The sequence below is a fragment of the Anser anser genome, assembly GCF_964211835.1.
Source record: "Anser anser genome assembly, chromosome: 18".
Lineage (NCBI taxonomy): Eukaryota > Metazoa > Chordata > Aves > Anseriformes > Anatidae > Anser > Anser anser.
In genome coordinates, this window is record NC_139739.1 from 8,244,887 (window position 1) to 8,269,507 (window position 24,621).

Below are 24,621 nucleotides of genomic sequence, written 5' to 3' on the forward strand. Positions count from 1 at the left end.
AGATTTTTTTCTCCTTTCCTCTCCTTCCCCTGTCAAAAAAGATGAGAGTAACTTTTCTTTGATGAGTACATACTGGGCTTTTACACTGCAGCAAATAAATTACATTGCAAGGAAGAGAGCAAGCGATAAACATGAGAAACTACCATAAATCCTCTTGAAGTGAAGGCAACGCTCATTTTGGTCTTGAAGATGATCATGACACTGACCCAATCTAGTTTGGCTGTTTTTGTTGAAGCAAAACCAGGTTTTACGGTTGTGCTGTTTGCATTAAATTTATATTAAGACTGAGCTCCAGACATGCAGGAGACTATTTGGAAAATCCCATGTCTACCTGTAAAGGAGGCATCACTTGTTACAGAAAAGTGTATTCTGAAAGTTTTCTTTCCAAGAAAACAAAAGCAACTTTCGGTACCTTCAAAGTTGTCCCATCATGGAATTATCTTTCTCTGACTGTACGTCTAGCTTAAAGACTTAAAAATCAAAATTTGAACTCTTTACCATTATTTATAGAGAGAAAAGGGAGTCCTACAAGACCAAGCATGATTTAAAACTCATGACTGTTTCACAACAGATATTCTTAGTCTAAATGTTCTTTTTCAATATCATAACAATTTTCATATGTTTACACTCAAGTCAATGTAATAGTGTCAATTTTAAATGCTGACTTTGAGGGGTTGCTTAGAGCTGTAATTATCTTTCAAAATAAATGATCCAAACATTTTCTTCTGTCCTTTGGGAAATTAAGACTTGAAGCACATGGCTTGTTTTTCATGCAACTAGGAGACTTGGAGGCGACAGCCATCAATCCAGGCAAACTCAGTTCTCTTAATGCAAACCAACAAACATTAGGATATACAGAAGTCTGAATATCAAACAATTTGATCTTTTGCCATCCACATTTCTTTCTTGCAACAGAATATAGACATTTTGATTATACTATTCTAGACTGGAACAGCAACCACTCTTCCAGCAGCATGTCCTCCTGTTATACTCTTGTCCACCCTTCCCACTGCTGCCACCAATGCCCATTCAGTTCCCGCAGATACCTAAGTTGTTTTTAAAAAGCCAAATTTCATCAGAATTTTTTTTCTTACGCTCATTTAGCCTTCTGATACACATTACATTTTTTAAAAAAAATTTTCATGAGTTATTTATAAAACACAGGGTATTATATTTAGATAAGAATTTTAACTTTACTTTTATCTCAAAGCCTGAGACAAATACAGTTCAGCTATATATACACACACACACACATATATATACATACAATTTTTTTTAAACTAATCCTTAGTTAAAAATACTAGAGGAAAAAAAATCTCAAATCCGTGACTTTTAAGATACAATATCCTCCTTGCCACATTGTGCCACAAAAGCATGGTGATTACATCCTCCCCTCTTCCATCAAGGACTGATTTATTTAGTTGATGAATAGCTTTGCATGCAAGAATTTGAAATCTCAGTTATTTCTGTCACAAATAGTTGCTATGCTTGTAATTATTTCAAAGGAATAATAATTACTTTCATCCAATCTATTTGAAGATATAAATAAAATAAATCAATTTTTGAACTCAAATCCATAAAAACAAAACTTATAAAGTCAGAAAGTACTACAAAAGAGTCAAACTGGTAAAATACTAAACATTCATGGAGAATGCAAGAAGGCCTAAGGTTCTGTTCTTAAAATGTAAGACTGTTAAATTTATGGTATTGCTTACTGCTTAATACATTGTATGATCCCTTTTTTGGAAGTGAGAGATGGAACTGTCCAAGTTAGTCTTGCACAAATGTGACCACAACAAACTGAAACCCATAATTCTATTTGTAAAAATAGGCTGTGTACTGAGCTTAATAGACTTTACTGTAATTCCTGGGGAAGCAAGTATTTTTCCTAATATTTCTGCATGCAGTAACATCAGTCATTTGCACTGAGATCAGCTGTAATGATTTGGAAAATAAAGTGAAAAATGTACTGAAACAACCCAAATCAATCCAAGGCAACCCAAGCTGCTTAATAACCTTTAAGTTTTTCCACATTGGATTTTTTGCCTTCCTCAAACTAATAATTGGGAAAGAAAAAAACTAAGCAGTACAGCCTCAAGCTCAGGGATTATTTTTGCAACATGACACTGAAAGTTCATAGTTGTCATCATATTTTTAAAATATACTAAAGTGACAACCCTGGCACAAAGGCAACTGCTCAGAAAATTGGCTTGCCACAATAAAACCATCCATAATTCTTTGAAGTTACTTGCACATAACAGGAAGGCCAAATTTAATCTCTTTATTTTCTGTATCCCCTATAGGGTTGCTGCTACTTTAAGCACTGATGATGCTTGCTGAGCAGGTAGCTGTTAAGTATTTCTTTTCATTGTACCCAGACAACGCATGGCCTCAGGCCATATTTGTTGCATGCTATGCACATTCTGTACTCAATATAGAATTGTTCTCCTTCTGGGATGTGCTGTTATAATTAACTTCATACGAATGCTTCACTAACATTAGCGTTTATCATTATGACACCCTTAGGAGTTGTTATAATCCCTCCATCTTAGTCTGATTTTGCAGATGGGAACCCAAAAGGTCGGGTGCCCCCTAGAACCGGACTTTTCAGACACCTTGGCGTTTTGTAGTCAGTGGAAGCCGCCACGCAAACAATGTGAAGCTGACAGTGCTCAGAGCTGAAAGTCCCACATACATAGTACATCACTCTCCAAAAAAACAGGAGTGCACTCACTACAAGTTGAACTGAAAACAGCTTTCCCAGCTCTTTTCTGGCTCTTTGTTTTCCCCCTGCCATGCTCCCTAATTGCCCACGACAGAAGCTCTGAGAAGAGCCACTGAACACAGACCTGCTGCTCTCTGCAGAGATGTAAGAACTTGGACAGGTTTAGGAAAAAGACAAAAAAGGCCTAGCACAAAAGCCAACCTGCTGTCCCATTTTGAGTCCCTGGTTTACTCTCTCTGAACTTGAAGTTTCCCATAGGCAAAATATTTTTCCTTAATGTCATCCTGCTTTTGCCTAAGCACACAAAATGCCTCAGCATGAAGCAGATTTCTTGACCCAAATGGCTAGTTTCACAGAATTAAAAACTAAGGTCTTATAATGGAAATGTTGTGGATAATTATGATTAAGGTAGATTGTCACTGCAACCTGTAATTTAAACCACAAAATAGTGACTTAGTGCACAAGGGAGGCTCAGGGCATAGCTACACAAAAACTTGATGCCAGCACCAGCGGTAACTGCAGAGGGAGCAGTCCAGCCCTCTTTGCCACTGGCTACCTAGCACACTGGACCAGGGAAACACATCTAGATGAAAACCAACACCACCTTGCCACAGGAAGGCTAGTGCTGGCACAAGAAAGCAACAAAGGGCCACAACAGGGTAAAACATATGCTACCTTTCCCAGAGGCTGCACTAGGTAAGCCAGGTTCTGCTAATCATTAAATAATGTCCTACAACCACTGCGGTTTTGAGTAATTTCAGTCCTTGCTTCCATCTTCAACACGCTCAAGTTGGTATCTATTTCACTGCTTGAAGTCTTGCTTGGCTGTGTTTTTCCTCCCGTTGATGTAATATCCAAAGTTGGCTGGGAAAGATTAGAATAATCTGTATTTTGTGTGTTCAATTTCCCTACTTTTGGAAGCTTTTCACACAGAAGCAAAGAAAGAAAGTTTAAGAGACAGGAAAGACTGACTGATGGAGCTCAAGAAGCCTCTGGAAGTACTTGCTTTTAACAGGACTACCTTGCGACTTATTCCAACAGTCGAAAGCTGGGCAGCTTTCTACCTCTAATGTACATCTCAGTGTCAACATAGAAAGCTCCAGTTTGGACGGTTGATCTGCACTGCTTTGACTGAACAAAGTAAATAGAGAAGCTAAAAAAAAAAAAGACTTCAAATCATACCTTGGAGCTCCTGGCTCGCAGGCTTCTCATGAGTTACAAATGTCAACATGGAAGCTTTCCCCCAGTGAAAGTATTTCAAAAGTAGAACATAGAACTAACAGTGGCTTCCCATAGCTTTAATCATCTGATTTGCAGACAAGCTTGATCCTCAAATGGAAGAATGAACAGCAGAAAATTCGAGTGTCACTTCATGCCACTGTTCTTTTCTGAGCCCCAGCTGGACCCCTGTATTCTGACCCCATGCCTGTGTGCCAGTCCCATGCACTGCAGTTTTAGTGACTGCCAATGAAGCTGCTTCGTAGGGCACAACGGCAATTGAAGTCCTACCCAAACTGGTGAGTAAGGAGAAAATGTTTTATGAAAATTGCCAGTTCTTTATTTTAATTAAAAACATGCAGATCAATAGTCACTCTTCTGTGTATACATGGCATCTGCGTAATTAAACCACCGGGTTCTTTTCTTTACACAGCAATCAGTTCAAACCATTTTCATTGATTAAGCCCCAAGCATCCTGGCTCTTAAGACTTCAGTATACCACAAAAGCACTGAGCAAGTAAGGCAGTATACATGGGAGAAGAAAAGCCACATGTTTTCCATCCATGGACAACGATTATTTAATTTGCAGTCCCAATTGTTTTCCAAGCAAGGCCCTGCTGATATAACTGTGGGCCATAATACTTTCAGAGTTTGTTTGTGTTTTTTTTTTCCCCCTCCGAAGTAATTCTTGGCGCAAGAGCTTATCAAGGCCAAGTACTTACTCCCTCTCACCACAAAGCAGATACAAGAACAGACAAACATCCAGCCAAGCAAATCACATTTTTCGCTAAGAAAGTAACTTTGTGAGGGTGTGCATTTTCAAATTTTTTAACAAGGGTATAAAAGTCATGCAGCGTACACTGGTGATTGAAGTGGCTGCAAGTTTCAACACAGCAGCCCCCAGTCCTGGTCTCCATCTGTACTAGCACCCACTTAAGAAGATTAGTGGCTCATGCATCCAGAGGAATCAGACTGGTACTCACTGTAGTACAGTTTATCACTTGACAAATGTTCTTTGTTGTACTATATATCTAAGGAAATGGGCCAAATATTCAAAAAAAATTAAATTGTTCTCTACACATTTGCTGCCCAGCAACGGTACAGGTATGAGAAGCAACATGTTGAAACTAGATCTCTTCTGTGGGTTAAATGCCATGGCCAATTCTGGTCTTTGCTTTATTTGTTTATTCAAGACTTCGGAATTCTTTCAAGGATGACAGAAAAACACATAAATTCCACTACATTTCAATTATTCCTTTGCACTACCTTAAATCACTAAAATTGTTTATACAGAAAAAGAACTGAAGTCAGCAACAGATGCAAGACAGTCACGTAATTTTTCTAATGTACTTTAAAATAGCTAGTGTGAGATAAGCTTTTTATATAGTTTGGCACATTCATAAAACGTTTAAGCATTGGGAACTGAATATTGATTACTATCTTCTTTTGGACCTCTGACACACTCCACCTGTCTCTAGTCACTCCGGATCATATTCCCCCCAGAAACAAAACAGAATGCAACAGGATAGGCTCTCTCTCTTGCTGACGAAGGACTTCAAAGAAAGGTCTCTCTGGCATCATTCCTGGAAGGCCAAATCCCCCTGCCAGCCCCTGAGCCCCTTTCTCAAATTGCCAACGCAAAATAAAGACCAAGAACAGTGACCACAGCATTCAAATCCACCTTCTCTTGCTCCACCTCCCTTCTGTGCAGGTTTCCACTACAGGCCAGCAAAAACAACTTACGTGAAGAATAGCCCCAACCACACGATGGTTCTATTAAAGGCATTCAGTGCACGCGCAAGCAAGGACACATCCCCCCAGAATAAACCCACTTAATCTTCAACTTGTTAACAAAGAACTGAAACATTCTTCGAAAGCAAAAGATGAATTTGCTCCAGCAGGATTTTCATGCTTTGTTAACAAGTTTTTCAATGAGCCAACTATACTAAATATATCCAATTTGGGCTTCAGATATTCAATATATTCCTGGCAGCCACTTTCCTATCTATTCAAAGAGCTACTACTCCAGCAGATATTAGTTCCAGTTGTAATTCAAAAGAAGTACTTCCTCAGAACACTGTCATGGTACTGATAATAGTGTTTTCAAAAACCTGTAAATCATTTAAAATGCCTATATTCTGTTTAAATTGAGAAGGATTTAGCTACTACACACATTAAGCAGATCTGGCCAAAACACTGATGGAAAAGTTATTCTATACCCCAAATCAATTCTCTTCTCCAGTGAGCTTTAAGAGTTCATTACTAATATTAGCTTTTTGTCTGCATGGGATTTAAAAGTGAACACGAGATTTTTAGAGCCACACTGTAAAACACTGCCATTCAGTCCTTCCAATGTGCACTGAAGCAAACTTCTCCATGCTCTGCCTACACAAGCTGCACCAACAGCAAACTACTAATTACAATAAGGTTTCTGCAGTGGTTTTTCAGATTTGGGAGTGTAAGGGAAGAGAATGCCAACTTTTCATTATAATCCAATTTCAGGAAGAAAGAGCTGACAAGTCCAATGGTCTGAAGCCTGGAGAGAAGGAGAGTGATCTCTGACCCCTTGCAACACAAGAATAACTGGAGCAAGGGGATGTTCAAAAGGGCAGGGAGAGCAAATGCCACAGACTGGCTTTTTAAACCATTTGGGAACCAACTGTGATTCAAGCAGCAACTTTGAACCAAACAACTCCAATGTTGCACTATAATCTGCTCGGCATAGTTTTTGTGTTTCAAAACAAACTTCTATTTTATTTTAGGCTTGAATATTATTCTCCCTGATATAGAAAATATTTCTATCAAAAAATGACATTTCCAAGACTGTCTTCCACTGAAGTAAGTAATCATGCACCAGGCAAAATGCACTTCCTCTTGGAGAAGAAGTGGGAAGAATAAGAGATTAAAACCACCGCATTTAAAGTGGCAAGAAAACCTGTCAGGATGCTGATGAGCAGCTCACTCTCACCTCACTTAAATTTGCTCCAGGCAGAGCTGTAATTCCAGTCCAATGGAAGTAACACTATTTTCATATACCTGGGTTTCTTGCATCTAAAACGTTAACCAGATTTCAAAGTTGACCTGGAATTAGTAATTCACAGGTAGACTGCAAAAGTAAAATGGTTCTCATGAAGTCATCAAGCTTAACTACAGATGACTTAATATAACTAGTGATGATCACAACACAGACTGGGTGTTGATACATCTGAGCACTGCAGAAGTAAATGAATACTGCAGTAACTAGGATCATTCTGTATCATATGCTTAGGAACAATTGCTGCTCAAGCTCTTAGCTTAGGTGGTATTAAATAAGCAGCTCCTCATGGCATTAACTGTTAGCACAAGCCAGTGTCTGACATAAATACATATTTAGACAGCATCAGCTTTTTCTATCCAGCTATGAGGCAGTGGAATCTTAGAGAGGAGCCTCAGCTCATTAGACTGTGCTATAAACATATTTCCAGCAGTCTGGATACTGTACCAAAATAAACAGAAGCATTAAAAACAGTTCTCCTGTATTTTTAAAGGGACCCAGGAAGGACACTCAACTGGGTTTGCAGCCAATGTGTTTCTTCTAATTATACAAGCAGGCGATCTGTGGACTTATCTATATTAAGGTGAAACAACATATTTCAGGAGCAGATGAACAAATGTCTCTCCTGGATAGGCATCCTGCGTCCTTGTGTAACACTGCCCCAACCCCCACTGCAATCACTGCTCATGCTTTTTATGACTTCTTCCTTTCTGTATTGCCTCTGTATGTATATATACACTGAAACCTCTGCATCCTCCTTCGCAATATTACCCCTGAAGAAAATCACCTTCCAGTTTCCCTTCATGTCCCCCTAGCAGGCAAACAAAGGAAAAAACACCCAGCTGAACAGTTTTCTGACCAGGATGCCAAACTTGGAGATCTGTCCAGATGCAGCTGCTGATTTCACATGAAAGCCACTCCCTCAATAGGGCAATAATTAATGGTTTATTTCCTGTGCTCAGGCACCAAATTTCTTTTATCACCTTAAAGATTTCAGTGCCTTTACTGAACTTGATAGAAATGGGTAATGGATTTACAAGTTCAAAATGGAAGAAATGTACAGAACTAACAACATAAAGCCTCATTTCTTTAGAAAACAAGCTAAAAAACAAAACAACAACAAAAAAAAGGCATTCAGCAAAAATCCAGAATGCCATAGCAGACTTTCCCTAGTTTCCCGAATTATACAGTATTTGTGAAGAAGTAGGTACTTTCAGGAGGAATTCATGTACACAGGGTGGATCTGGCTATGTGCACTAGCCATGTTTAAAAACGTACCAGTGAGTGAAGGTAAACCTTAAGGGGCTTGGGAATAATAGAACTATATACTTACCTCTGCATACCTTCTCCACTGAAAAACAGCTGAATAATTACCATTAAAGAGATGTTCAGAACAAACCTCGAAACTCCTTTCTGTCTAATGCTTGGTGTTTCTTGCTATCACAGTGAGCTCGCCAGAAGCAAGGATAAGCTGTTTTACAACAAGAATTCAGTCCGTGCCTACATGTAGACCGTAGGTTTTATAGCCAAGTTTGCCTACTGATACCTACCACTGCCCAGGGCACTCAGAACAAATGGCTCTGAACAGTCCCACCAGATCTCTTGGTATCCAGCAAAAAAAAAAAAAAAGGCAAAAACAACATGCTTACATATGTGTACCAGGAACACAGAAATCATTTATAATCATGTCACCAGAAACATTAGCCAAAGGGGAAACGGTTAAAACACTATGGTTTGGCATTATCTCTACAGTAGAAGGATAAAAGCTGGCAGACCAGGCCAAGTACTAGAAAACGGACACATGCCACCTCCATTCTGGCAGGGCGAAACGCATTGCTGTCACACCTACAGAGTTTAGCACATAACAGTGTCATCTCTTGACAGGTGTAGTATGAGCAAAGGCAATTATGATGGAGTGCTTCAGGGTAGGAAAAAAAAAATAAAACTATGAACTAGGCTGAAGCTTTAGTATTTCTGCTCTGGAAACTCAATTTTTCATAGAGCTTTTGAGCTAGTCACTTTTACTGACATTAAAAAATCACTCCTCCTCCTTGTCCATTCCTCTATACTCTCCACTCCAGCAGTAGGTTAGGGCTACCAACGCTACCTAAATGCACCCACAGAAAATGAGTTACTTGTCTCACATTTTGTCCCTCATGGAATATACTGTATGCAGCCCTCTATTGTAAACACTGCCCTTAATCCCAGAGAGGCGAGAGAGATTCTCTGGAAAGTTTGTTCAGAGGACCTCAGCCTTGTACCAATACCCAGCATTCAACAGGCAATTAAAAAGAAAAGAGCAAGTCTTCCATGAAGTTGGCAAGAATGATGGGGCTTTTAAACAGTAAGTCAGAATAAATGCAGTTGAGATTTGAGGTTAAAAAGTAATGCCTGCAGCCAGCCCTCATGGAAGGGCTGCTTACAGCTGGTGCAGCAGCAGCCATACCACCAGTGAGCTTGTCTTCACCACAGCTTTCAGATGCACGAGAACAGACACACAGTTGTAACTTGTGCTTGAACAAAACACCCAGCTTGGACCCCGACAACCCCCAGACCGTGACAGAGCAGCTACTCAGGAATCCATAAAAATGGAAGATCCTTGAGTCACATCTGAAGAAGTCACATTTACATGACTCATAGAATCACAGTGGAAATTCTGAGGAATTTCATAAATCTGTGAGCCATCACCACACACTCACATTAAACAATTACCCTGAAGAGAGCGTTTGGTTAAGAGCTACTAAAAAAAAAAAAAAAGGAAGTTAATTTGCAGAAAGAATTAACAAAATCTGTTTTCTTCCCAACTTGTATGACTGACCTTGCTGGTACAGCTGGGGGTGATGAAGGTCAAAAGGGCTTTTTTTGTTCTTGTCATTACCACTGCTCCGTCACGGTCTCTCCTCCTGCATCTAAAGATCCATATGAACATAGAACTGTATTACCTACTATTAACTTCACATACCTAATGCTCTTCTCCATGAAGGTCTTAACCATATTCTGTATGATAGAACATTTACGTAGAAAGTATTCCGTGGGGGCCTGGGCTTAGGTGGAGAGGCACTGGCAGTGAGGGGCTGCAGGCGCCTCAGTGAGGTGAGGCCGGGGTGGCCCTGCACCAGAACCAGCCGGTTCCAGCCACCCCCTGCAGGGCACAGCCGAGCCCCTCAGCCACAGTAGTGGTGACCCAGGGAAAACACGTTGAAAAAAAGGGCAGAACAGTGCAGAGCAGTAAGACGTGAGGTAAAAAGGGTGAGAAACAGCCCTGTGAGCACTAAGGTGAGAGAAGGAGGGGGAAGGAAGTGCTGCAGGCACCGGAGCAGAGATTCCCCTGCAGCCATGGAAAGGACCATGGTGGAGCAGGTATTTCCTCACAGCCTGCTGCAGCAGATATCCACACTGCAGCCCGTGGAAGACCCCATGCAAAGGCAAGTGGGTACTTCCTGAAGAAACTGCGAGCTGTGGAGAGAAGCTCGCACAGGAGCCAGTTTTCCTGACAGGAACTGCAGCACGGGGAGAGCCCCTCGAGGAGTGAGGAGGAAGAAGAGACAGAGAGGAACTGTTATGGTTTGACTGCAACCCCCTATTCCCCTTCCACTTGTGCCACTCAAGTGGGCAGGAGGAGGTAAGAAGGGTTGGGAACAAAGGAATTGAGCGTGAAAAAAAAGAGGTGATTAAGGGGAAAGGTGTTTTAGTTTTTGTCTTTGCTTCTCACCATCCAAATCTATTTTAATTGGAAATAAATTAATTTTCCTGAAGTCAAATCTGCTTTGCCTGTGTTGGTAATTGATCACCCTGTCTTTAGCTCAGCCCACAAGCTTTTCATTTTATTTTCTGCCCTTCTTCAGTTGAGGAGGGGGAGTGAGAGCATGGCTTGGATGGGAATCTGCTCAATCTGCGCTATGCAGTACCAGGTCCTGACACTGAAAGCTTGCCTTATACTGACAGCCCCAGCACCTGGCACAATCTACCTGCAAAGAACATATCCAAAATCTGAGGCCATAATCTGAAGCAACTCTATAGGAAACATTACCATGTTCAGTGTAAGCAAAGGCACAGTTAAAACTGCTGTCATCGCCAGCTCTGATGTTTCAAAGCTTTCATCTTGACATTCACTTCCCTTGCCGTGCAATATTTGAGGTCTGGATGGAGTAGTAATAGGTTTCACACAAAGCAGTGAGGAAGCAGCAGTTAAAAAGCTTGATGCTTAAAAACAAAGAGGGTAAAGATGATTTCACCAAAAGTTAGCCAGTCAGATTTCATTAATCCTGACTGTACTCACAGGATCTACAAAGGACTACAGACTACTGTATTTCCTTACATAGTTGTTGCCAATCACCTGCTTAAGTTTGAGATGCCGCACAGAAAGCAGTCTTAGAGATAAAAGCAGTTAATAGTGGGGGAGGGGGGTAGCAAACAATTCCACTTGTTGGCTTTAAATTCATTAAGATACTAGATTTTAAAAGAATTCAGGAAAAATGGATATTGAGTTTAGAAGAAAAAAAAACAAAAAGCAAAATTTGGAATTTGTTTTGAAGACTATTTACAGTATTTTAAAGTGTTGTTGACCATAAAATGAACAAAAGTGACAAAAAATATTGCTGTATTTAAGTGCCATGTTCCTGTGATAATATGGAACAGCATCATCTGCTACAATAAAATGTTTTAGCTGATCATTTCTTGTCTTGTTTGGCACTCCGCTGACACACTTTTTAAAGTGTTAATTAAAAAAAGAATCAAGTCAACACTACAAATTGGACAGACTTGTACCCTACAAACAGTCTCTTCTGACCACTAATTTGTAGAGCTGGGGCTCAGCCAATTTCCAATGAATCTGTGGAGAGTTTCCAGCAAACTGTCATCACAGCAGGATGCACTTCTTGATAGGGTGATCATACATGGCATGTGGAGTGACGCAGAACTGTCACTAAACAAGTCTGTTTTATTGTGCCTGAATCTGTCTTTAAAGCTCATCCAGAAATGGAGATTGGCAGTTTATTTCCAGATACTCATTTACAATGTAATGCACCTAAAACCCTGTAGTATCCACATGTAAGCAAGCTTTTTGGATAATTGCAGAAGGATGACAAGGAACTCTAGACTAGCCATAGCTGTGGTACACAAATAGTTTTAATGGTTTTTATATTTAGCAAATAAAGTAGGCCACGACGGAAGAGAACTCGACATGCAGTATTTTGCCCTTAGGGATTCCTAATTTTTTTCTTGCTATTTTCTTTATTTTGAAATAAAGAATTTTAGATTTCATATATAGGACCATGATGTAAATGTGCCAAATACAGTAGCAGTCCTTAGTCCTGTGTTCATTTACTGATATTTAAGAAGCTATTTCCATTATATAGTTAAATAAGCACAACAAGAAAGATAATCCATGTGCAGAATATTAAGAATCATTTGGAAATTCAGTGCATATCTACTGACTTTTGACAGGTTTCTGCTTTCTGAACATGGACCCAGATAAGGTTACTACAGCACAGACTAAAAGTCAGCAGAATTACTCTGGGCCACCCTTGATGTACCTTCCCTCCACAGGTAAAATCAGGGAAGTGACAGTCAAGTGTTTTTATATTCTCACAGAAAAAACATCCCCTTAATGTTACTGCCATGTGAAATCAGAACATTCCTTATCAATTGGCAGCTTCATCCCATCTGTGTAGTTCTTACACAGCTTCATCAAGTTTTTAAACAGGCATGGTAAGAAACAATGGGAAGGAATCTAAAGAGAGAAATATGAGTTAGATGCAGACTCTCTAATTAACCATCTCCATATAACTATAAATGCTTTTTTTTTTTTATTGTAAAAAGCCTGGTACATTATAACTTGTTCCAGAGAAACGTCTTCCAAAAGAAGAGGCCAAACCGGGACTAAAAGACAGAATGTACATTAAAACCTTAAGTTTTCTAACTGAAGTGTTGGCAGGATTTGCATGCCCAAGAGAATCCATCCCTCGTCAGACATGCAGGAATCCACCCATCCATACACAGTATGCTGTTTTGGAGACATATTATACACGTGGCAGAAGCAGCCCAATAGAAAAGTATTTTGCGGGAACCAAGAAGTAAACTGGCAACACTTTTTGTTTTAGACCAAGCAGGTATTACACTCAAAATATCTTTTCCTCATTTCCAAAGCAGTTGAAGCAACAAAAATAAATAACACTACACTCTGAAAGAAGCAAACAAAAGCATAAAGCATATTAATCAAAAAAAGCAAGATCCAGTGCATCACAGCACTAAACAGGTCTCTCTTGCGTTCAGAGGAGGACAATTATTTGGCAAATTGCTAGACACCTCTTTCCCTATTGACCAGACCAAATTCTGCGTACTTTTCTGGATCAAATAAATTCATAGACTAAGAACAGAGAACTTAGTGGGGAAAAAGATAGAAGCATTGGTCAGCCCCTTTGGAGAGAATTCCAAAGGTCACAGTAAAGACAGTAACCCACTGATAGCACGTACAGTTTCAATACGGGAAAGTTGTTGCACGAACCCATATAAACCACTCCAGCACAACAGATGGGATGAGATTTTGAATTACATCTTGTAACCCTGAATCCTTTTTTTCTACTCTTGTAATAATAATAAAAGTCAAGGGTCGTGGCAGCAGTGTGCTACAGCAGCTACACAGTTTGGAGTAAACACAAGCCTTGGGGCCAGATACTACAAAGGATAATGAGTCTAAAGGAAATGACAGGCAATGAAAACATGGATCAGGCAACCTCCTCGTTCAGCAGCACTCTATGGCCCAAAATTCACAAACCCCTAACATCCACTGAAGGAAGAATTTAACAAACAAACAAACGAGCAAAGAGCAACACAATGAAACAACACCTAGATAGTAAATGGAGAGACGATAGCTAGCACAGAAGTGTATTTCTCATTTTATCAGATATGAATTATAAATCAAACACAGCAGCTAGAAAAGAAATAATTAATTTTTCAGTTCTTCAACCACAGATATCATGTTTAGCTCTATCCCACTAGCCTTTGTAATATAGTGGAAGAAATATTACTTGGCAAAAGTAATTAGCCTTTGTGGAATCACATACAAATGAAAGTTTAAATGCTACAATGTAACCATTAAACTTTTAAAGACAGCCAATGAAGCTTTAGTCCATGTATCTCCATATTCATATGTTCATGCAGATTTCAGTGTTACAGAAAACAGTCTTGCTGCATGACATTCACTTGCATTTTAGGATGGCCCAAAATGACATTAGATGGAGAATAAACCTTCTCTTCAGAAGCCTTTTCTGAAATAAAGATCTCCATTGAGTCCTGGGCTCAAAGGATGTTAGTCTGGAGTTGGCACATATGTGCAAAACTTCCTAAGCACCAATGCTCCAATTGTACAGTGCTTCTCGGCCTCAGTTTCTCTGATAGCACTGCCAACCTAACTCACAAGTTATGTTGCTGGAAACCAGGAGAGACTAAGACTTCAACACAGGGAGTGGGACACAGTTTTGCCCCAGCTAACTACCAGTACAGCCAGATAAAATCTTACACTTAATGCAGATGAAGGATTAAGTGATTTGCTAGAGAGAGTACAGACAGCTGTTTGCAGGATTAAGACCTGAGCCCAGGAACCAGGTGGTTCCAAGAGTAGTCCTAACCACAAGATCACTTATTTAAATACATATACATCCATATACAAGCCTGAACATTTTCCCAGGTCTGTATCTTTTATCACCTTGTCCTCTGCCTGCACAATAGCATCTCTTGTTTAGCAACGCATTCACAGTAGCTCTGACATTACCAAAAATTAAAAAGCATCAGGAAGAGTGCTGGTTTAGACACCTGTCCACTGGAAACTGACCTGTGACAGCAAAGCATTTCACAGTCATGACTAGTAGCTGCTGACCTGGTCTGATGGCTGGAGAATCAATGCAGTCAGAAAAACCTATCACAGGTACGCACCTAGCTGAACCCACCAGCTGCTGCCCACTGCTGTGAGGTTACTGGTGCTGCCAAGCCGCTGCCCAGGATAACAAGCTCCACACAGGTAAATCCCAAGTGGCCACGTCCCACAGTCCTATATAAATCAAGAAGGGTCCCATCTAGGCATCTGACCACACTCAAAACTCACTATCAGAAAGGGCCCAGATGTGAAATAAAGGACTACAGTGCTGTTTTGTCTAGCCTTCTTGAGCTCAAGCATTAGGGAAGCAAAGTTTCCCAACCTGTTGGAAATGCTGCTTAGCAGCAGCAGCAAGGTGAAATTCACTAACACGTGCAAGACCTTGTACCTCATTATCATTGCAAGCGATCTGTCAAATTTCATTTACTGAAAAACACAACATGACTGGAACCATCCCATTTCAAGGAACCAACCCTTTCACTATTACAAATGAAATGGTGTCTTCCTGTCCACCTCCATTCTCCCTGAGCTTCTTGAGAGCATTTCTTGTGTAGGTAGGCATTCACTTCAAAATTTAGCTTTCAGAATGGATTTTTCATGTAAAATGAGGCAATGTTCTCAGCAAATCTCTGCTGAGAAGAGCTGAAGTAATCCTTGCAGTTAATTTTCTGATACAGTCCTACGTCTGGACAAAGATCATAAGTTTTGTTCTGCAATTGCAAAAAAATCATATTGGTTTAATGGCCACACCCAGCAAGTACTGTTATTTTAATCTTGCATTGCCTTTGCACTTTGGAATTTCTGTTGCAAATATTAAACCGCTTTGCTGCTGTAGATGCTACAACTTCCATACACGAAATAGAAGTTACCTCATCAGATTCTGCAGCTCGGCTATCTCCTCCTGTTCGGCTCACACTACGTGTCAGAAAGCAACCATTTTATATATCCCTTCTTACAAAATTATCAAGACATGGTAATTTGAAAAAAATATTAGCAATGCCTGTTCAAGCTTCTATTGCTTTTGTCACAAGGACTTGTTAACCATTTTACACAAAATGAGATATATACAAAGCCAGCCTACCTGTGCACTGATTTAATTAGAAGGTGTAGACAGAGGCTGACGCTTTGCAGAAGGTTATTTGAAAATGCATATTGTATGAAATCTGTCTTTAGAGCTGCATCGCTATACAATCTTTCACTTTCTTCAACTTAGACTGCCAACTCAAACCACAAACCTCAATATATTTCAAGGAGTGACCCCTTAGGAAAGTCATTTGCTTCCACGTAGCCAGGTGGTAAGATTAGCATTGCAGCAAGGTCTCCAGAGAGGGAAGATAGGTCTGAGAGACATGCACTGTACAAAGAGAGAAATGAGGAAAAAAAAAAATATATATATATATATATATATGTATATAAGAACCTAGAGCTACAGGTTTGACCATCTGAAGACAACCGTACAGGCAGTCCCTACTCCACCGTTGAGCCTTGGGAAGTTGAGGAGACACCAAGATGACTGTGTGACTCCAGAGGGAAGTCTCCGGGCAGCGGTTCCTGAGCCCAATGCTGGATACAGACCCTGGGAAAGGAGAGTGCACCGACCTACATGCCTAACAGCTCCACACGCTTGGAGCCAAGAAACTACATAATCAAATGCTGAGTTATGAGGTTTGGTAAAACACAGCAGGTGGTTCAGCATGCTGCTGACAGCAGACGAGGGTTAACCACTGGTGCTCAGCGTTATTAGATCATAACACATCTGGAGAGTTATTGCTAGGACAAACATCAATCCTCAGAGAAAGCTAAACATGCAAAATGAGATCTCACTCATGAGAAAAAAAAATCATGAGGTTAAACACAATTAAAATAATCCCAAATAACTTTTGAAAACGGAACTGACTAAGAAGGAGGAGAGGAAGAGAGCAAAACAAGGAGTGAAGAAAATACCTGCCTCTTCCAGCCAACTGGGATCAGAGTATCTTCAGAAGTTTTAAGCTGAACCCTTCCATTTCAAAGCATTTTTGTGATTGATCTGAATTTAAATTAAAATGATACTTGTTTATAAATATGTCAAAGCTTTCCTTATTCCCAGCACCGTACTTAAGTTGTGTTGATATAGATATTACATTGGATTATTTCCCTGAAGACATGAAAGAGAGCTAATGCAAATGCCAATTTAGTTTTAAGAATCCTGGGAGAGTAAGGCTTTGTCTGACTATTTATGAAAGCCCTTATATATTTAAGCAGTTTCAAGTTTGCTTTGTTAGGCTGCAACTTAAAAACTAATTTGTTCATTTAAGAATATTCTGCTATTAATTTAGTCAGAGCGCATGCAGATGTTTCCTGGAGAGCAGTCATTTCAGAGTGGCACATACATACCTTATTTTCAAGGTACTTTCTGACTAGTCAGTTTCCATGAACTCCTCCCTTCAAAAAATAATGACACCACCTCATATGTGGCTTGATAAAAATCTGAATTTCTCATTCCCATCTTAAGGCCACCTTGCTTGATAAAACTTGTGACACACTTGCCCAAAGGGCAGCATTTCCTAAATTACGTGACTTCATCAGTAATAAGGAACATAATAAAGTGGTGTACGTGTACACTGGAAACAGCTGCTTTGGTGTTTAGATTTAGATCTAAAATTCAAGAGCTTTTTTTCTGCACCTGACTCCACTGTCTCTTGTTACTGGAAGATCTCAAAACACAGCAGTAAAGATATTTCATAATGATTTCACGTTTGATGTCTACAAATCCTGCACTTACGCTTTCACAAACAGAGAACCATGGTAACCACTGTGATATCTAAGTATGGGTTACTGTACAGTTTATTCCATAATATCCGTCCTGAGAAAAACAGAGTGAAGTACCCGCTAATGTCTGCATAACGGGTACAGGGCTTAGAATTTTAGGCACTTTGGACAGCTTTGAAGGAAGTAAAGCTAAACTGTATTAGTAATTGCAAAAGAACAATAAGGGACTAAATACATTTTCTTTCTGGATACAGATTACTGGCTGATGATTTATGTAGTACACACTATGTTGTGGTGTACTCATTTGAACAAATTACTGGAATCACCAAACAAGGATCCCCAAAACTGCCTCTCCTAAAGCAAAACAGATCCACGCTGACTACAGTTTTCCAACCGATGGCATTCTTTGCAAAAATAAAAAATAAAATACAGAATTTCCACTGAAAACTGCAGCATTACTATTTCAGCCCCTGTGCCTCTTCCTTTCAACTTCATTAGCAGCTCCCTTTGACATTTGATCAACTAATAGTAGTTCTTTAGCAGCGCAGCCAAATTGAACATTACCCTTGGGTTAGTCAGAAAGACGTCTTGTATCTACTGGCTCAAATCAAAGGACAGTAAATCAATGTTCCCCTTTTGTATTGGTTACACAAGAGTAACACCGATTCGGCTTTTAAGATTCTTCTCCCTACTCCAGTAGGCATCTATTTCATGCTCTCAACCAGCTTATACCACTATTACTGTATTCCAAAAACCTTCCCGTGCAAGCTAAACAAAACTTGTGGCTTCCCTTTGTAGGCCTTGAAGAGTTGCCTTGTAGCTATACACTTAGGTAAAATGAGAACAGAAAGCCTGTTCTGGTCATTGTTCACATGTCCCTTAAAAACAAGTACATCGATCCCAAGGCCATAGGGTCCTACAGTTGATTTAGGCTACGAAGCACCTAGTAACAGAATAAGTTGTCTATGCAAAAATTTAAGTGTATAAATAGCAATTGTCTCAGGTAATGGACCTTAAAAATCAGAAGTCCAAGGTCACCAAATGTGTCTCTCTCTCAATTTATGGTATTTTTATGTTCTGAAGAATAGCATCCCTCAGTTTACATTGCTAACAAACCAAACGAGCTCCCGTACCATTTGCACAATTTTGTAGAGATTGCTTCTATTTATAGAAGGACACACATGTGGCATACTTAGACAAACACAGACAGCATTTAAAAGAGTATCTTGAAAAGGACCTTAAAGAAAAATAGAAAAATGGTTTGTATATTTACGTGCAAAGGCTGAAAGGCCCACCCTGATCTAATTGAGGCAGTCTCTCATTCCTATTTCCATACACCCACATCCTTAATCTCTGCTCATTAGGAAAAATGGAAAGGAGGCTGCTACTGGCATAAACCACACGCTGACTACAGCTGGGGATAGCCCATGCACAGGAATAACTTTCACTGCATTAGCTATTTTGACTTCAAAACGAGATCTACAGTTAGCATTCAAATGCCACTGTGATGGCTGCATGCAAATAGCTGCACACTCCACAGCTGAAGATGTCTAGCTATTTACTACCATCAATGAGGATGACTCTCCTCCCTCCCCCAAACTACAGGAGGAGAGAATATTCTTGCTGATCATAAACATGGTGTTTTTTTTTTTTTTTTTTTTTTTCCTAAAGGAATGAATTTTAATAGCTTTCAGAAGTGTCTTGTATTGCCAACTTTGCTGGTCCCCTTGGAAGTGAAGATGATAGACTCTACTAGCTAAAAGCAATAAAACTGAGCTCTCTTCCAGCATTAAAAAAAAGCCTTTTCACACTTCAGCTAAATGGATTTTCCTGTTGAGATTCCCTGCCTCTTTATCCTGCATGACAAGTTTATCTAGATACTATTTAGAAAAAAATATATATACCAAGATGAAATTGCCAGAGCTTAAAAGGACATTTCTTTGTCATAAGAAGAATAAACATTTCTCAGAAGCTGACAGGCATGACAACTGAGAAGACTCAGGTCAATCTGGAAAGCCTTACCTCTTCCGGATTGCAGTAGTGTAGACAAGGAAAATCTGCCATTAAAGATGCATTTAAGATGGAAAATGCTAAAATACCTAAGGAGGCTACAATCTCTCCTGAGTTTTGCATTCTTTTAAATATTTGGCTTTTCTTCGCTCAAAATTGCACTACCCCAATCAGTGTTGGTTTCAGTGTGAAATCAGTCTTGAAATTCACCTAATTAAACTTGTAAACTACATGCTTTTTCCTCTCTCTACTGTCATCTGCATGACTGTCTGTGTATGTATACTTTGTGAAGCTGCTCCCTACCAGTTCCAGCAATTTCTCGGTTTGGCACATGAAAAAAATAATACTACTCAGAAATAGGCTAACATTTCAAGTAGTAAAGTATGGTTTGGAAAGAAATTCCAAAAAGAGTGAATTTGTTCTTTTTCACGATTAGCATCAACAATACAAAGTGAATCCCTGGAATGGCTCAGAACAGACAAGGACTATGAGCTTTGTGTTGTAAAGGCTTCAAAATTACGGGCACATCTGGTATGACATCATCCGGGCAGAACAAGGGGGAAGCGGATAAGCAGAGTAGCAGTGTTTCCACAGACACACCACAGCAAACCTTGAACTTCTGACATTCTAAGTCACAAGCAGCAACCACCAGAGCAACACAAATCCACAAGCCACCTTCAGCAAGTTACTAGGTAGCGGCCAAGCCATAAGATCACATTCCAAGGCACAATTTATGCCATTTAGCAGCTTCTAAAGATTAAGCAATCCAAGCTAAATTTTTTTCTTTATTTCCATTTTTGTGCACCTATTTATCAGTATCCAGTACTATTTCCTCTAGGCTGCTATAAAGTCAAAGGCTCATACCACCTGTAATATACTCTTAATATCACATTTAATCATTTGTTCTAACTGAAATTAGAGCACAGAACTGGTAGACATGAATAACTGAATATCTGCAACTGGTGTTCACTGAAGTCCTTAAAAGGCTTTAGGTAAGACAAACAGTTTTGGATACAAATTGAATTCACTAAAGCAAAGATGATCTTCTATTTACTTGAATTATGCTAGTGACTGAACCAACTAAGTGACTGACTAGATTAAAAACACAAGATGCTTTCCCCTCTTTTGACCTATGAACACAAATGAGTCACTGGAGGATGAGATCTAACAGACAGTTCAAGAATTTGAGGTACGCGTAGAATCATACTCCCACTGCCAACCAGAACAGTTACAATAGCTGTGAACTTTAAAATGCTATTATATATGTATTTTATGGCTATTCCAGTGCAGGAGCATATAATCCGGGGTGGGGGTGGTCAGTTATGATCTAAGAAATGCATTTATCTTAAATGTTTCTGAATTAATATACGGTTTAGCCAGTAGAATTAAGTCACTGCAGAAATACCGAGTCTTCCTAATTCATGAAATACAGTAACCGGATATACAAGGAGGGGGAGACAACCCCAATTTTTTTTTTTAAACACTCAGGAATGAAGCCAAGATTTTTTTTTTTCTCACTAAGGTAAATCCACAAGCCCTGCTACTGAATACAGTCTAACTGCCATTTTTCCCCTGATCCTCCTTCTACCAACTGAAGACTACTTCTCTATTTTCTTTCTATCCTTACTTTGAGTTCAACCTCAGTTGCTCTTGTACACCCCATTATTACTTCTCAGTTGTTTCCTGAGGGTTATTGATATTAAATTCCTGTGTCACAGACTGCATTAGAGTGCCAGTTGCATATGTCTGTGGTACACACCTATGATTACACCCCATTAAAACTTCTAAGCACAAAGTTCATCTCATTTTCAGCATTGGCTGAATGAGTTCTGACCTTAGCTGCGCTTTCACTTCACCCAGAAAATTACCCATTTTACTATGCCAGTGAAGAGAACAATAGACAGCAGCATTACTACCATTATAGCAAAGTAGTGGTGGCACCTGGATCTTTGTTGTGAATTATGTGTTTCTGCCAATACTTCAAAGACGCTTAGCTGACTGGATGGATGCTACAGAAAACACAGTCCTAAAACAGCTATTATCAGAAATTTCTAGTCTACAGTGTTCAGCAAAAAAATGAAGAGCTTTACTTTATCATGACTAAAATTAGCCACAGTGGTGTTGTTTTTTTTCCCTTAAAACCTTATGCTTTTAGCTTGTTGTGTAATCTATACATGCAAGTTTTGCAGCTGCTAGGCTAAAATTCAGAGGTTGCCAGCACTACAAACAACAGTAAGTAGCACAATTTAAGTAGGTGAAGAGAACTATTGGATCCAGCATCATAGGTCAGTGGGTGAAGTTATGTTTTATGGTATTATGCTTATGAATGACTAAGTTGTGTTCTCTAATACTGCAGTCACACAACCTGAAGTAAGGGAGGAAGTTGACGAGACTCAGGTTCTTTGGACAAACACACTAAAGTTTACATCATAGCAGTCAGCAGTCCAAGGCATAAGAGTTCAGACGTCACTGAAATGGGTAAAATTGTTATCACTAATGAAAAACCTTCTAAGAAATATGAAGACAAAAAAGGGTTTGGAAGAAATAAGCTCACATCTGCTGCAACTGAACCACTCTGGATTCCTGTAATGTTAAGCAGAATTGTTCTTCCTTCATTATGCCATTTGATTTGTTCATATGGGTAAATTACCCTAATTATGATATATAACATTATTTATACATTCCTTTGCAATGCTTAGAGTTAATGCACTTTTACTGTCCTACTGGGACAAATTAGACCACCTACTCACACGCTTGTATTTATTATTAAAGGAACACACACGGAGAGCTAAGTCTGCAATATAACTGAAATATTTCGTTGCCTTTCCAGGCAATAATGGTGATAGCTAAATAGTTTTGTTTCCCCTCGTAAAACCAGAAGGAATACAATAGAGGTATAGTGAATCCTAAATAGTTAGCTGAGGAAAAAGAAGCATCTATCGTGGAATTTTCCCCAATTAAAGCATAAGAGCACCACTGATCAACACCATCATGAAATAATAGCGCATACTGTGTATTTCAAACACTCTTTATACGCTGCTACTTGGTGAATTTGTTTGTACAAAAGCTAAAAATAAAGATTGCGTTGCTAAAAAGCTATCCCTGGCCTTCAAGTTCAAAGAGCTTTTCATCTAGCAGAGGACACTCATACTACGTGGCTGGAGCCCACAAACATGTCTAGGGAGAAAGTCTGGTCAGAGCCTCGGTTTTTTAATACAGGTTACTCAGAAACACTTGCAATGCTCAGAAAAGATTTTTTCCTTCTAATCAGTGTTTTTTTTTTTAAGTTATTAGTCTATTTTCCACATACATTAACCACCATTATTCAGTTCTAGAGCACTGAGGTTGCTCAAGTCCCTGATATCCCACTGAGCTGATCTACACACAAAATTTAATACGTGAATTGACATATTTCATGTATTTATAGCCAGGTAAGATCCTTAACAGCAGCCTTGGGGCTTAGCAAGACAAACACGAAATTAATAAAAACTCCAGTAAATTGTCACCCGCTAGAGTTCTTGTGCTATGACTAGCAGCCATGGAGGGTATTAGCAACACCGCTTAAAGCACTGTTAGGCCAGAACTTCAACTGCTGCTTATCACTGACCTACCTAACATCAAAGGAGTTGTGCAGATCAGCACCCCGGAAAATACAGGCCTATCTCAGCCATGAATAACATATCAAGACAGAAAGATCTTCAGGACACAAAACATTGTCTGTGTAAAAAGACGGAAAAAAGGGAGAAGCTCTAGAAAAAAAAAACACAAACACAACAAACAACAACAGCAAAAAACACCACACAAAAGCCACTCTAATCTCATACATACTACTTGCTTTGATTCTGAAACAAAGACAGATTTTACTAAAACTGCTCAGGATAAATTTGCACAGATTTGCTGTTGTTTTTTATCTGAGTACTTTTGAATGGACAGGACTTCAGATACTGCCTGACAACAGTTGCTCAATTATGTGTTACTTTTATTACACACATGGCTTGGCAGCAGCAGAGAACGTATGTCTGGGACAGTCCTCAAAAAATTTACTACCACTTCAAGATGCACAGGCCAAGTTACAATATGGAGAGATCCTAAAAATACTTCATTTTGCATGTAGTTATTCACTGATAACAGAGGGAGCAGAATTAAGTTTAACATTTGGTAATAGACTAAAACTAATTACTTCTGCCATACAGCAACAAATTTTAAACCAAACACCTCAGTTAATGTCCTGCTGCCAAAAGGATGTTTCAACAACAACTGTGTTACCAGGAAAGTCTTACATCACTAGGCAATTTGTAGCTCTACATTCGAAGTATCACATGAAAACAAACATACAGCTTCCAAAACAACCGCAGCATGCATCCATTTCTCAAGGTGCAGGAAAAGAAAGACGCTGGCATTGAGACCCCTTTTTTGGATTCTGAAACCATGCAAAAAAAACCAACCCAAACACCACAATGCCAGTGTGAGCCAAGTTCATCGCAGAAGCCAACTTCTGCCTTCTGTTTGCCTGCGAGGACCCAGCTATAATTAGATGCCCAAGCGATGAATGATGGGTTTATACTTGTACCAGCTCTTTGTGCTGAAACAGTGCAATATCCTGAAAGGATTTACCCGTATCTTCACATCAAATGCATTAAAAACAAGCAATCAGAAGTCAAGTCACATTAAGCCAAGAGCATAACTCGCTGCCAAAAGCTGCTCTGATTTAAGAAACTGTTAGACAACACAACATTTGCATTTTATTCTGGAATCCTACATTAAGACTGCCACAGCAGTAATGAGCAGTTTGAAGCATTGAGAACCGTACTACGGCGAAACTCCGAAGGGTACCGACATGGACACGTACTCCCACTATTAGACAGCCTTTTGCTCCTGCGGCTTCATTGAGCTCAGTTGAAAATTAGCAATGGCAAAACAAGGTGCACAGTTTCAAAATAAGCTAAACAGTCGGTCTTAATATCCACACAGTGATCTTGTCACCTCCCTGAAAAGCAACTTAGTCAAAGC

At 39.5% G+C, this 24,621-nt stretch overlaps 1 protein-coding gene across 6 annotated transcripts in view; it reads right to left on the reverse strand.

The window, feature by feature from the left end:
• The window catches only part of ZDHHC8 (zDHHC palmitoyltransferase 8), a 114,414-nt gene that overhangs the window by 88,692 nt on the left and 1,101 nt on the right, over positions 1 to 24,621 (reverse strand). The gene's annotated exons all lie outside the window — the stretch shown is intronic.